This window comes from Pinus tabuliformis, chromosome Q, assembly GCF_031772625.1.
Source record: "Pinus tabuliformis cultivar Carrire ecotype Pingquan chromosome Q, CPIR1, whole genome shotgun sequence".
In the NCBI taxonomy this organism is placed as follows: Eukaryota; Viridiplantae; Streptophyta; class Pinopsida; order Pinales; family Pinaceae; genus Pinus; species Pinus tabuliformis.
This window is the reverse complement of record NC_142296.1, coordinates 663,285,893-663,295,677: the sequence shown is the minus strand read 5'-3', so window position 1 is coordinate 663,295,677 and position 9,785 is coordinate 663,285,893.

The window sequence follows — 9,785 nt, the reverse complement described above, 5'->3', positions numbered from 1 at the left end:
TGTATTTTTTAACATTTGGCATTTACATCGATAAGCTGGAAGGCTATTTAGAGGAAGCAGGATGTGATGGCACGATCTTAGCTGGGATAGTCGTCATCCTTCTTCTCTATGCTGACGATATTGTTCTTTTGGCAAGGTGCCCATCTGATCTTGATAAGCAACTCAGGCTTCTTAAGGGTTTCTGCTCTACCATGGGTATGACTATTAACATTGACAAAACAAAAGTCAAGAAGGAAACTTACGCTAATTTTATGTATGATAATAATAACTTGGAGGAAGTGTATTCTTACAAGTACATAGGAATTGATATTCATCACAAGCTTAACTGGAACCATAGCAATGAGAAAAGGATTAATGGGGGGTGGAAAGCTTATTTTGGTCTTGAAAATAATTGTAAAATAACAAGCCTCGTAATGTGGGATAAAAAGAAGTTCCTCTTTGAAACTTTAGTCACTCCTGTTATCTTATATGGCTGTGAGGTTTGGGGTTGCAGCATCTCCCGAGTATCATGGAGAAAGATTGAGCAAATCCAAAAGCGTTTTATAACTTATAACCTAAAAATTAAAAGTAATACACCCTATCCTATTCACCTTATAGAAGTAAGTCTTTCCCCTATTGAGAGCCTAGCTATGATTAGGTTTCTACTGTAAAAGCATAAACTCAATAACATAGACGATCATAGACTTCCTAAGCTAGCTTTAAATTCCAGCCAAAACCACCTAAGGCTCAATTGGGGGTGGCATAAAGACACAAGGGCCTGGTTAAACTATTGGGAGATCAACCAAAATGATGTATTGCAAAACATAAATAACATTAAAGATATTGTTACTTCTAAGTTCAAAGAAAAAATGTGGTGTGAGAAAGATTTAGCGGCTAAAAGAAAATTAAGTTATTATAAGAAGGTCATCAACCCCACCCTAGAAGATCAAAAACATCTCTCTATTTTAACTAGCCCAAAGAAGAAAATTAATATAGCAAAGATTAGAACGAATTCTCATGAGATCCATAGAGAAACAGGTCGTTGGGAGTTCCTAAAACGGATGGAAAGGATCTGCCATATATGTGAGAATAGGAACATCGAGGATGAAAGCCACTTCCTCTTAGAGTGCCCCGCATACAACCACATTAGATCTCAGTTTCACAATCTTTGTTACAACACTGACCTTCCTAGCCTTTTACAATGTCAAAATTATAGTGAGCTCGGGAGGTTTCTCTCCAAGCTTTTTAACATAGGAATAAAATCTTAAATCAAAATAAATAATTTGTTTCTGTAGGTCCGATAGACCAATGTTTGGTCTCAGCGAATGTTAACCCCATCATCATCATCGTCAACAATTATATTAAAAATTAAATATATTAAAAAATTATTAAAAAATAAATATATAAAAAATTTAAAATATTTTTTAATATTTAAAAAAAATTACATAAATATATTTTTTCCACAATAATATTTAAATTTTAGAAATAATACACTTAATAAGTTAAAAATCCCATATAAATATATAACTAATATAAAATGGTTTCAAAATATGTAAGAGTGTAAACAAAAAGTTATATAAACAATTAATAAAATAATTAAATTTATTTAAATAATATTAAATTTTTCCCTTTGGTTCCTCTGGTCAAATATAGTTGTTTTTCTAGCTGTTAGGTTGACCTATCTCTCTATTTAATCATCTTCCTAGATCTACTTCTTCATTGTGTCATGACGATGAACCACACTTGTTAGTTCGAAACTGGTGGACCAAAACCTTAAATGTGATTTCTTCATAAAAAGTATTTTATACATTAAAAAGTTATATTAATAAAATATCATAAACAAGTATATAATTAAAACAATAATATAATTATTTAGCAGTTTAACTATTAATTTTTAACAAAAATGTTAGTATAAAATGATAGTTGTTTAAAGGGTAGTCTATTTCATAGACTAAATGCTTTTTTTCACTAATTAAAATCTGACATTAAGTCTTAAAAACATGAGTTTAAATGGTTTAATCTGCACATTTGAGTGCTCCAAGGGGTTTTTTGGAGTGCTGAATCATGCATTCAAAAATGTATTTTAATCAACAAAAATTCCTGAAATTGTATTGCCAGATTTTAATTAATTTCAGTAAAAAAAGACTATTTTCTCTATAAATTGGACTAAACAATTAGTTAAAATATATTTATACATATATATATATATATATATATATATATATATAAACCTAAAAACACATCACTTTTCGGTTCCCAAATAATTCTAATTCTTCTACTACAAAAACAAAATATAAAAGATTCAACTAGTTAGCCTACTTGTTCTAATACAACTTCACAAAGTTCTCATTCATTTCAATTCCAATTCATACATAAAAATCAATAACCTGTGTAGCCATCCCATAAATGTGATAACTCAGTAATAACCTACCAACTTGTGTAGACAAAGTACTTTCAGATATAAACTAGATGACTTTGTAACACATAGTTATCTACTAATCTCTGTCATTGTAAGGAGTAGCTAAAAATGCATTTTGATTCTAGATGGACTTCAGAAGAATTTTTACTTGAAGCAATCCAATGTTTTGATCGGTTTCCAGTGGATGATGCTAACATTGGTTCTTCCAGTGTTGCCATCTATTTCTTACTTTCCACAGATAATGATAATGAAGGGTTTCTGCATTATTTTTGGTATATGGCAACGACAACAGCTACATCAAGGGCAACATAATGTAGCTTACTATCGCTCAAGGGACGCTGCCCACAATCACTCAACTACATACTTTTGCTTAAATACCCTCCCAATATGGTCTTTGCAAGGCCTGAAAGCCCTCCTTTAACTGATGCAAAAGCCTTTTGCAGGTCTACATAGAAGTATTATAAAGTAGTACATATTCTAAACTTTTTTTAGATTTGAACTTATTTGAAAATGTGACATCTTAATAGGAAACATATATTGTTAACCATTAAACATATTAACAAGATGAAGTTTTTCACAATTGCTTGTTATCTACATGACTTTTGGAATAACTATGTAATGGATTTATAATCCATCCAATGGACACTTCACCCATCATTAGTGTGGGTGTACCATAAATATAGAAAACAATTGTTTTAAAGAAGTTGAATTTGTCCACTTATGAATTTACTTGGCACTAGTGAATGGTTATTATACCATTTAGGTGGATAAATAAGATAATGATAATAATATAATATTATTATTAATAATAAATTATTTTTAAAGTCATGGAAAATTTAATTTATGAAAACCTCTTGTATTTTGGACAAGGGACCCTCCTCCCAATGACACCCCCTTATTTGAGTGTGTGACATCTTAAGAGGAAACACATACTCTTAACCATTACATTTATTAATATAGAGTGAATATTTTAACAATTTTTCATCTTCTAGAAAATTTTGAGAATAACTTATGTAATGGATTTATGATCCATAAGAAAGTTGAGACTCCACCCATCATTAGTGTGGGTGCATTGTCCACCCAAAAGATCTAATGGATTATAAATCAATTACAAGGTTATTTTGGAATTATTTCACAACATTAAACATATGATTTTTCCTTAAAAACTTTACACTTATGAAATGAATAGAAAACATGAACAAAGATACTTGTACAATGTTTTTATAAACTAGCATAGATCTATACCAGTTCTTGTTCTACTAAATGTTGAGAGATTTGGAGATAAGATGGATCTATGTTGGTTTTCAACAAAACACTAAAAAAGTGTTTTAACTATAAGAAATTTTTTATTTTCACTTCTTTTATATAATATGTACATAGGTGACTTTGAAATATTTTATTGATGTTTCACATTCTCACATTAAAATGTTGATACATGTGTGGGATCCCTCACTCTCTATATATATGTATCTATCTTTTTCTGTGTATATGAATATATGTGTGTTTTACTAATATTTTTTAAAATGTTACATGTCAACTCTATATTAAATATTAAAAGAATTACAAAATTGTGCATTTTGAATTAGAATGAATCTATTCATAAAATAAAATCTCTCCCTGTATATAAAAGTCATATTAAACGGATTTTTTTCTTATTTATATTTTTTAAATATTGTATTTGAATTCCATATTAATAATAGAAAAAATTACACATTTCCCTCAAAACCAAAAATGAAAATATAACAATTTTTTAATTTAAATTAATAAAATATTTTTTGTGTCAAGAGACACTCTCTATTAGGGGGGGATATGTTCTGACCTTTAACATTAGGGGGGGGAGATGTTATAACATTTAACATTTGGGGGAGGGACATAAAAGTTAAAATTAAAAAGTAAAAGTAAAATTAAAAGAATAAAATAAAAAACATAAAATTCTCCCTCATATTAAAAAGTAAATTAATTTTCTAACCCCACCTTAATTAGTTCATGTAAAATTAGGGTGGAAATTGAGTATAGCTCACATTGTTTTTCACTACTATTTTTTAATTTGTTAATGTAAGTATTATTTTATTATTTCTAAATGTAAAGTTACAAGACAACATCTCCCTCATGTGACACATTGTAGCCCAATATAGGGAGATGTGTAAGTGTGAGGCATAATGTAAGAAAGATAGTATGTCAAGTTTTGTTAAATGTGGAATCAATATGTTTAATTAATATTTATTAAATGTTATATCTATCCACTTTTTTATCTAAAGAATTCCTTAAATTGTGGTGGGAATTAAATCATGGTAAACATGTTATGAGCTATTTTGAAGGATTTTATTTTTGGATTAAAAAATCACTACACAAATATCTAAAAATACACATAAATATTGGAACCATATCCATACATTATGACATAAAATATGTGATATAGTTATCCACATGTCATTATATTATGTAAAATACTACAATATTATAAGTTACATTTGTGAGTGCTATACTAATAATGGTTAGTGAACAAATCCATTGCTATAAAAGAAAATCATAATATCATGGGCCAATACCATGGGCCATCTAGGCTTTTGATTATTATGTTATCGATCTAAGATTTTAATTATTCTATTACAATACCAAGGGCCAATACTATACCATGAGTCAATACCATGGCTTATCAATACCACATACCCAAACACCATAACTTATTTCATAATCAAAATATTTTATAAATATTTTAATTTTATTTAATTTAATGACATTTTTAATTAAATCTAAAAGAAAAAAAGGTTATAATTACTTTTGAGATATATCTAACAACTGCTAAAAATATTCTCATAGAGATTAAATCGAGGTTTTAAGAAATGTCGTAAGTAGCATATGGAAGAACATAAATGAAGAGAGATATGATATGTTATGCAATCAAGATTTTGTCTTGTTTAAAACTATATCCTTGGGCCATTTCCCACTTCTTGTGTCGGCCCACTCGAGGTCGATTATGCTTATAATGATGGTCTTGACTTTAATGAAGCACTTCAAAAAAAACTTTTGAAAGTAATCATTTTCAAGCATGCATAATTGCATAAGAGTTGTGCATAGTTATAATTCCTCATTAATATATATCGCAGAATTTTTTTCTTACAATCACCAAAATCATCATGTTTTTTTGTCCACATTTATAGTGCATCCATTCTCTTCATTAGCTTGCAACTTTCACTTTTGTTTAGCTACTTAGGTTAGTAAATGTGTTTACTATATTTCTAGCCTGAAAATCCTACAAGCACAGTGAAGGAACAACTTTCTTCTTTTACACCACCTTTGGAATAGCTTTGGCCACAAAAGGAAGAGGGGATCAAGCAATTTTTGGATGTTGAAGTACAAATTGAGAGGATTTGTTGAGAAATTTCTGGAAAATTGCAACTCAATGAAGCTATAACTCCAAAACTTAATGATCAAACTTATCATTGAAAAAGTTTGAGGAATTTCCTCTACAGTTCCATGAACTTCATAGAGAAAAGGTGATATTTCTTAGTAGCTTTGGTCCATATGCATTTTAATTGCTTTGGTCCATATGAATTTCAATTTGTTCTAACAATAATATTATCATTTGTTATATATTCCCTTATGGCTTGGACTTGGAATTTGATTTAGAAATCATCTTTTAGCCTTTTCTTTTCATTGATTTAGTTAAAGTTGGAAGGGGTTATGATCATTTCTAAGTAAAATGAGACAAATGAAAAATCCTTATCATTTGATCTACACATACATCATATGGGATTTAATTATAAACTAGATTGTTTCTTGGTACTTCAAACTTTAATTAATAATTGCAATCCTTGGCATGGTGATTAGGTCCACAAGGTTCTTGATTATGTTAATATTGTACATGTTCTTTGCCTTGTATTGGGAATGGATATTTTTAATGTCGTTACCGATGCAACCGAGTTGTCAATTTGACAAACACATGTTTCCATTGTCAAAACCTGAAGCACCATATTAACGTCTTCATCATTAACCAAGTTGTCAATTTGAACAACACATGTTCCCATTGTCAAAGCCTCAAGCACCATATTAAAGACTGCATCCTTAACCGAGTCGTTAATTTGACCAACACATTTTTCTGTTTTCAAAGCCTCAAGCACAATATCAAAGACTACATCGTTATGGTTAGGTTGCAAACTATAATCCATGAATCTCAAGTTCTTTAGTAGCCCCCTTTTGCTTTAAATGCTAGCCAAGATGAATGGGAAAATGTGTGTCAAAAGGGCTCTAAACCTAGCAAGAAGCCTCAAACCCAAGTGACCCTTTAGTCAATTGCCTCCATGTTAGGCAATAAAAGGCTTTCCTAGTCTACCATCATTGCACTTGAATGTGCAGATTCTATTCGTTAGAGAGCTCAAAGCCACAATGATGCTGAAAGGCATGCTCCATATCTGCCCAACCTTATAAATCAACACACGGAAAAAACAAGGAATGTGAAGCGCCTCCAAAGAAACTTAAGATGATACACAAAGTTTTTCCATTGATTATAGCATTGGTATCCAATTCATTTGGGGAACTTAATGACGAACATTGTCGTATGGATATTAGAATGAAACCAAGGCAGGAGAAAGGTCTTTATATATATATATATATATATATATATATAGACACACACATTTTCATACATCCTAGCCCACAAGGAAGGGAATGGTGGAATATAACGAAGCAATTTCACCACAAGAAATCTCTGACAATACTCAAAGGGATGACTTAAGTGAATGGAATTTCACAAAAAGAGCATTTGCGAAGACTTGGATTGATGATTTAATGAAGGAAAATTAAGCACCAAAGTCTATGGTAAGAGTCGACCTAAAAATTTGACAAGTATCTATGTGAAGACTAGAACTTATTATTAAATGCAAGAAAATTTACCACAAAAACCCCCTGCCGAGATTAACCAAGTTACAAGGCCTCAAGAGTTGCCTCATATTGTATCTAAGAATTTAACAAAGAGGTATTTATGGTTAGATTACATCTGGATTCCTTTTTTGATTAAACAGGTTTGTGGCAAAATGATCTCATTATTCACTCGAAATGAAATAATAAATGGTGATATCACAATCACCTCTAAGTGCCATTATATTTAGGATTACATCGAAATCTATGTCCAGAATGTTCTCAGTATGATTTATGGGCTTTTGGAAAGTCATCCAATGAATTATTTAAGCGCAATGTATTTCAAATTAAAATCATGACAACTAATATGGATCAGAAGTAACATGTGTCAAACAGAAACTCTACCCCATGATGTACTTGCTTTTTTCTATATTACTTATAAAATCTATACTTATGCAAACTGTTTAAATAATAGTAAGATGGTTAAAGTAATACTGTGAGATATTATCCCTGCCATTCCAATAAAAGAAAGGATAAAAATCATATGATAAATAAAGTATTAAGAACAGTGGTAGTGAATATAAGGAAAGTTCTTGCAACTTCCATAAGCATCATTTATATTCCCAACATTTTCTACAAGCTCTAATGCCTCTGAAGTGACAAAGTAGATTGCTCCAAGAAGAACCACTTTTGATGTAATTCCCTCAAGAGTAGGTCACAACTTACCATAACCCATAGAAAACACAAGAAGGAGAATCCGAGAGACAGTTTCCTTAATAGCCATAAAAGAGATTGCATCAAAACTAGCATGTTCAAAATACCACAAGGTCATCTAAAGCATTCCAAGGGATATCACTACTGCTATATAGTTTTGAAGATGTAATATATCGTTCTTGAAGCACATGTATTAGAGAAAACAAATAAGTCCAAGAATAAGTTAGGCTAAAGACAAACCCATAGAATTTAAATAAATGTACAAACTTGTCTGGAAAATAGCCTGTTGGATTCTTCCACATAATGTTTCCATTGATAATAATACCTTTCAGTTACGGATTACATAACATAAAACAGATGTTGTACATGCCATAATTTGTGATATAGATGGTGCCTAGTTGTATCTTTCCTTCCAAATTATTCCCCTGGAATACAAGGAATGCAACAATGTGAGTTTGGCTCATCAACAGATCAATGTACAACGATATCCCCTTTTTAACAACCTTCTAACTTAGAAAACTCTGGAGTACAACATAGTGTAGTGGCTCCACCATTTGGATTGCCACTAATATTATCCCTCTCCTTTGTTTCCAAGATATCTGCTTCAATAAGTCCAATGATAAGCTCCATTTCATCAATGCTTAGAAGTAGATTCTTGAGTCCTGCATAAAGATTGAATTAAACCTGCCACATTAAATTATAAAAATAATTAAACCACACTTTTAAATTTATATTGCAAGAAGCCTACATATAATTCCATTACATAAATATCTAGAGTAATAAATATGCGCAAAAAATCTCATTCTCACAGAAATTTGTGGAACCCTGTAACTTGAGGAATATTGGCAGCAAATGGAGATTAAAACCGACCAAACACAAAACTACATGCTCAAAATTCAAATAGAAAGAAGCTCCAAACTCAGCAAGAAGTAGAAATTTTCATAAGCTTTAGATTCCCAAAATCATAGAGATTCAAGTTCCTCCTATACATTACAATGTATCTCCACTTAAAGCGTAGGCAGAGTTATGTGTGACACTATAGAAAAGTGATTTTTGACAAGTGATGAGAAACTGCCTTACAGAATTGGTAGCAATAATAATGAGTCCAATTCGAAGAGAATATTTTTTAAATAAGATCTAAGAGAAGCTCTTGTGTGTGGGGTGAAGCATGTGCAAGTTGATAAGTGTTAATCACATATGTTAGTAAATTGTTCAATGTGGATAACTTGTGATCCTTACAATTTTCAACTCATTAAATTATATGGAATTTTCCCTTGCACCAAAGGAAAAATATGCTTATGACAGAATACTTGCTTTCCCCTAATTAAACTAATTTATTTTTCTATGATCTTGAGGAAGGAGAAAAATGGTTCCCAAATCCTTTTTCATTCCCCGAAATCACATAGGGTGCAAGGGGAAGAGCATACTCAGAACTAGGAATTTCCACTTAAAGTCCCAAACTAATATGAAAAATGAACTAAGAAGTAACAAAGGGCATCCATTTGGCAAACTAACCTTCACCTTAACTAAAATGAAACATGTAAGGAGTGGGAGAATATTATTAGGGATACCTTCTAACTCATAAAATAAAGAAAATGGTTATAAAATATAAAATGCAAACCTACATAGCAAAGTCCAAGCATTTGCATTGGTCCATCATTTGGTAAAGTATGGCCCAAATAATTTATGTGACTATTCTTTTAACATCTGTATAGTTTTTCTATGATATATTTTGGTCTAGATATAAATTCATTTGATGTATTTTGTAGGCCAACAAAGGATATTGAAAATATATGGAGTGGTTCCTCAGCATGTC